Below are 6565 nucleotides of genomic sequence, written 5' to 3' on the forward strand. Positions count from 1 at the left end.
TTTTATTTAAATACACACACAAATATATATTCAGATGGTAGCAAAAAGTTGCATTTAAACGTACTTCTGTATGTTTTAGATAACGACACGCAAGTGGTGCTTGATATAGATGAAGAGACAGGTTCAGACTCCGATTATATTAACGCTTGTTACATTAATGTATGTATATAGCTTGAGTAATAATAGTAGTAATAGTACTAGTAATGATAATAATAATAATAATAATAATAATTACTGAAGGTAACATACAACATACAAAGTTACAAAGCATAAAAATGACATGCATATTTCCATCATACCATTCAATTAACCACATCAACAAGAACAATATAATAATACGGAAACATTTACAATTTCATGAATTGGTTGTACCTAAAAAGAGAACGATATGTTTACATAACAAGAAAAATATAACACGAGCAATCAGTTTCATTGCAAGTGCAATCTGTATTGATAACGTAAGAATGTAAAAAGATATAACAAGGAAACTTTTATATTCAACTGTAGTTTTTATTTCAGTGCTTCAAACAAGTAAGGAAATACATTGCATCACAAGGTAAGGATTTGTCTGCTTAATCTTGAATTGCAACAGTACAATAACACAGTTAATGGTATTTATCATATGATTAAATGAAAACGAAAACCAGAAAACATAATAATATTTCAGGGCCAACAAAGGAGACACTACAAGATTTCTGGAAGATGGTATAGCAGGTTGATAGCTGCAAAATTGTTATGCTTACTAATGTTATAGAAGAAGGAAAGGTAAAGTAAAAGTGTATCCATTTATGTTCATATAATACATCTTGTGAAGGAAAATGTATGTAGTATATATCCCTTATACTTAACTGTATCAACTTGTTCTATTTTTTATTCAGCATCTATACGCATTTTGAAAGTAATAATTTGCATTTATTTCAAAGATGAGCAGAATATCAGAAGTGGTAAAACTAGTTACTGCTAAAAACATGCAAATTAAAATTAATAACTGCATGTTTTTCTTTAGGGCAACCATCATATAATACTAAACTATTGTCCGTTAAAACTATTGTCCGTTACCATTGATAACAAACTGTTATATTACATCATATATTAACAATACAACACACTTCAAGTATCGTTAGAGCTACGATGTTTCGTTGTCTTGTACATTTGTAAATTTGAAAAATAAATGGGAACGCTTCAGAAAGTTTGCAATAAGAATACAATGTATATCTTTTCCTTGTATTACTTAAAATTCTCAACTATGATAATCTTTGTAATTGTAGAATAAATGTACACAGTACTGGCCAGAACATGGAAACGAAATGTTTGGAAATATAGACATTCGCGTAAAGAAGATTGAGCAGTTTTCACAATTTACAATACGGACGTTCACGTTAAAAAAGGTAACGGTTTAATTACATGCAGGAACAGTGAATGTTTCAAGATGACTGAAACTAGGTGTACTAGAAATATGATACATCGTATTTTATGGAGAATGTTTCTCCATTCAAAATGAAACGATCAATTCCAATGACCTAATTTAATAGTTTGAAAACTTTCCCACATTCATTCCAAGGTAAGATGTGCATTTTTGTACTATTGAACATTATAGCGCAGAGTTGACAATCCGGGTAAAGTGCATTTACATTTAACAAAATTATACAAATAATTTGCATAGCAAATAGCTCTGTCACGAGTTCAAATTGGTAATAAAATGTCAAAAATAAAAGCTCCTACAGATTAACAATGTTATCGAAAAGTAATCATCATACTCTACATATGGCTAAAATGTGATGTTTACTCAATATCATAAAAACGTAAATTAGTCCACTGCCATATGTAATCCCGCTCGAAAGTAGTTGTGAAATATAGCCACATATACCAAATTATTTCTTGGTCTAAGACAAAATCAATATATATGTATCTCTTCTGGGGACCGCGACTGGATCCGGAAATGACGTCATCAATATGGCGACCGATTACGAAAATAATACTGCTGACTAATGTTTGAAAAATCATTAAAATTGCTTATAATATCGGATATCATGCCATTAAACTAGCCAATGAGACATTGTAAATGTTTATATTTACTTTTCCCAGAAAAAGTGTATTTCGTTTATTTTAGCTGTTTTATTTATACCCCACCCACTTAATTTACAATGCATTTTTACACGTAGCTTCTACCTCCTTATATTAATCATTTTCGACTATTATTATGGTGTTTAATATAAAATATGATCATTTCCGAAAGTTACAAGAAATATAACATACAATAAGGGAATATAAGTTACCAGTATTTGCTTTAAATAAGTATCTAGAAGGGAAGAAATTTGACGAACGTGCAGTACAAGTCAGTGCCGGCACAAGCAGTTGTCTATTTTCTAATTATATGACTATGTGCAAATTACAGCCATTGTTTGCAATTTTATCTTGATCAGATTTAAGCATGGTCAAGATAATTATGATTGTAGAAGTTTAACTTAAAGCAAGACTTAAATTCATAAAATAAAACTTCATAATTACTCAAAATTACTGATGAACTATATTCATTTAAACTTGACATCAACACTGAGAGTGTTTTATCTATTCGTATTCAGCCCCGCGATAATAAAGTTATCTTAACACAGTATTATTAATTAACCTTGCGTTTAAAACGTTCTGAGTATAACATGGGCTTTTCGCAATTACGTTCAGCTAATTGCAGAACGAAGGACATCAGGGGCAGATGGTAATGTTGTCATAACTGGAACAAAGCAATCTTTTCATTTTCTTATTTTATCATTTCTTCTCTGCAACTGAAGTGCTTCTCAACAGATCCGATATGTGAAATACTCTGATTCATGGTAATGCATCGTTCCATCAAAACAGCCTCTTTAAATCGTAACACTGTAGCAATGCATGTATAGGTTAGATGATATATGAACAAGGTAAGCATATAGGCAGCAAGCTCAAAATATAAAAATAAAGGAACGTAGTGTGACAACGCTTTGGAACGGTCAGTGGTGTGTTTAAAACAGTCGTTTGGTAAAAATGCCCAAACTCTATATCCCCACCATATTACAACGTTATAGAACTGTATACATAAAATTAAGCCCCCGACAACTGGATGTCTTATTCACACAAGGGAAACTAAAGGCACGTTATGTGAAACACAAAAATAATGGGGTAAATAGTTATATGTAAAACCTCTGGTCTTTTATTATTATGGAGTTCTTTAATATTATCATAATAGAATTCCGCTTAAGCTGGTGCAAAGGGGCATGAGGGGTATTTTCCCTTTCGAAACCTTTCATTAGCAAACTTAGTCAAACCAAGTCTTTTATGATTTTGATTAGTTGAGTCCTATACTTTCAAGGGATCTTCTTAAAGCTTTTAACAAACCATGTACGCATGTTCTCCATGCCGTTGCAGACAGCAGAACAACAGCTGAACATTACAAAGATCCGACAAATTAGTAAAGCATAGAAATATCAAAGCAGCTCAGTACCAGTGGGCTTTAACTTATACCTATTATGGCGTCCACTACCTCTTTCTTAAGTCATGATAAAAAAGGAATGTGTAGCATTCAGCTGACAAAGGACTGAACACCAAATATGCAATATATCTCAAAATAAGCGGGTCCGAACCGCATATAATGAAACATTTTATCATTATACCAAATACATTTGGGAACATGTCCATTGAATTTTGATAAATAACTACTGTTTTGATACACATCGTAACAAAAGTGTTTTCAAATTGCTATTGAACACACAAGTCTGAAGTACGGTAGTGACATGTAGTAGAATATTTCTCGCAGTTGATAATAGCGGTAGTGCTGCAAAAGACTATAATGATAACGTTCATTTAAATCTTGAAAGTCGCTCTTGCAAAGATGTATTGGCGATTATATAAAGGTAAAGGAAAAGGTATTTATTTCACATCACATATAACAGACAGGACAGACAACATGACCTACGAAGCTATTGTGCGACGAACCAGGTATCAAGTAACAGATACCTGGGCTCATATATTTCAAAAGATTGTATGGGACCATCCCTGTCTTAAAAGAGAAAACAACTCTAGAAAATCTGTGTACTTAAATCAATTTTAAACATCGCGATTTGTCAATCCCAAGCGATGTTGTATTGTAATCTTTTAATTGTTAGTTTTATTTAATAACTGCACCCCGTGGCATAAAAATATTCATTATTTGAGCAATTACTGATTGTCCGTACTTGTAAACATCATCAAGAATGCGTAAATTATTTTTTATAAAGTAACCACAGCTGACTGTGTGTAACGTTATCTAAATCAAACGAAAAAAAATCTGCGACAAGCTAGACAGAAGTAGTACTCACGGAATAACTTCTCGAAAATCTGCATTTCCTTATCGAACATTAATTTTGTTCAGTTAGAAGGAGAGAGTTTTACAAACTGCCTGACTGGTTTGCATGGAAAAATGTTTAGTTATGTTACAAGCAGAAAAGGCTTAACTAAAATTTAATGCACAAAAAGTACGTTTGATTCAAGCAGTTCCTTTGTCATGCATTAGAATATTTGGTAAATAGGTATAAAGAGTAAATATATCATATGAAACAACTGAACAGCAAACCTAATAATTGTTTGTTTTTAAATTTTCTAGGATTTTGCGAGATTTGGTACTGACTACAAATGCTTTCAATAGAGTTTGCATATACTTTGTCGCAATATCTTCTCACGTGGGGTAAAATAGCAGTTCGACATGAAGTTATACGATCAAATAAATTAGTAGTGGTACATGTATAAGAGGTTGAATTATCTATGAAACGAGCTTAATGTGATTGCATATGCAATTAAGGAATTCAACATAATCTTGCTGATCATCTATGCGAACTTTGTAATACAAACTTCAGGGATGTGATTAGTGACAAAATCCTGTTTATTGGAAGGACTCCGTGTGTAGGTTTAGTACTATAATGTTTCTTATGTAGAATGTAAATATACTGTTGCATTAAACGATGATGAAACCATAGACCACCTAGTATACTGGACTAAAATATATATAGAGAAACTTCTGATTATTCCTTTTATAGATGCCTTCGACTCAGGTTTACGGGAAGTATGTTTTAATTAGATTTTTCATTTTTAATACGAAAATCAACACTAGGGAATAGTTTACGCTTTTAAACTGATTATGTATTAGAAGCAGCATGTTCAAGATTGCTCCATGTAACAGATTTTCTTACTATTGATTTTGCGTTCTAAACACAGTGTCGGGGCATTACCCTGATCTGATACACTCGTACAGATAACAAAGGTATATATGACTATGCTGTCTGACTCTAAAGATGATTGATAATTAGACTATTTCTATCTTAAATTGACTATACTGCGTCATTAAACAGAATTTTGCTCACTTAATATCGTTATTTAGTCATTTTCGTGAGTTTCTTTCATTTATGGATATTTTTCCCATTTTAAACATAACAAATTCCATCTTCTTTTTATAAAAGTGTTTTATCTGCTAGAATTAACATTACCTTCACTAAATATATCATTTTTACAATTATAACATAGTTTTCAAGGACGTTGTCAACTGTAATCATTCAACAGTCATATATTTTCTGCGTTGTTTATTTCTTATTTAGCTGCCATATTTATGAGGTCATAACTTTTTCCAGTCGCGTGCCTGGAAAGAGATACATCGGAAATTGCAATACCTCACTTCTATGTACAATGTGGTATAGGTCTCTATATTTCTCAATATTTTTTTCACGGCGGCCCATATCCCAACAAATCGCCAAGTACTAAATCTGTTGTATCTGCGTTTGAATACCATAGTACCACTTCAACATGCACTATTTCGAATCCACTTCTATTTAATTTTTGTAAAGCAATATTTTAGTATTTTCGTTATTGGGTCTTGTCAAGAGAAAAATGCATAGCTTTTGATGTAGTTGTATACCATATTTTTAATCTATTCATAATTTTGTTTATTATTGTTACTTACGCTATAATGTAGCTATGTTATATTCAGGCCAACTTGGCAGAGAAGATGGTAACCCAGTTTCATTTCACTGCATGGCCAGACAAACGTATTCCAAGACATGCCTCTTCACTAGTTCACTTTCTAAACAAAACCAATAATGCACTTGCACGTGGTGACGGACCGATGATCGTTCACTGCAGGTAAACTATTTGTATCGTGTTTATGAAATTATTTTTTGTTTTAGTTTTGCATTTTGTTTTACATTTGGAATATTATATGTTCCAGACATTCAAAGAGTCATTTGAAACGCTTTATAAACCGGTACACCCTAAATTGTCAAATGTTTCAATGCTTACAATATTTTTAAGTAAATAAACCTGCACATATAAAATGTCTAAAGTGATCATTATTCTTGTACTTACCAAACGACATAAATAATTAAAAGAAAAGTGGTATTAACAGTCAAATGACTTACAGACCAGGGTAACTCCTTGTACCCAAACGTTTAACTTTTTATCTTATGCACTATTACCTTTATGATATATTTTACTGAAATTATACGAATGTACACGTAATATTCAACATATTTTGATGATTATTTGTTGTGATTATGTTAAAGTGCTGGCGTTG

General features: G+C 31.9%; 1 long non-coding RNA gene across 1 annotated transcript; it reads left to right on the forward strand.

Moving 5' to 3' along the window:
* Positions 1–541: 541 nt before the first annotated feature.
* On the forward strand, positions 542–6033 carry LOC128552254 (uncharacterized). Its single transcript, XR_008369025.1, has 3 exons — positions 542–765; positions 1269–1388; positions 5984–6033. It is a non-coding gene; the product is annotated as an uncharacterized LOC128552254 (long non-coding RNA).
* Positions 6034–6565: the final 532 nt, after the last annotated feature.

The sequence above is a fragment of the Mercenaria mercenaria genome, unplaced genomic scaffold, assembly GCF_021730395.1.
Source record: "Mercenaria mercenaria strain notata unplaced genomic scaffold, MADL_Memer_1 contig_2207, whole genome shotgun sequence".
NCBI classification, from domain to species: Eukaryota; Metazoa; Mollusca; class Bivalvia; order Venerida; family Veneridae; genus Mercenaria; species Mercenaria mercenaria.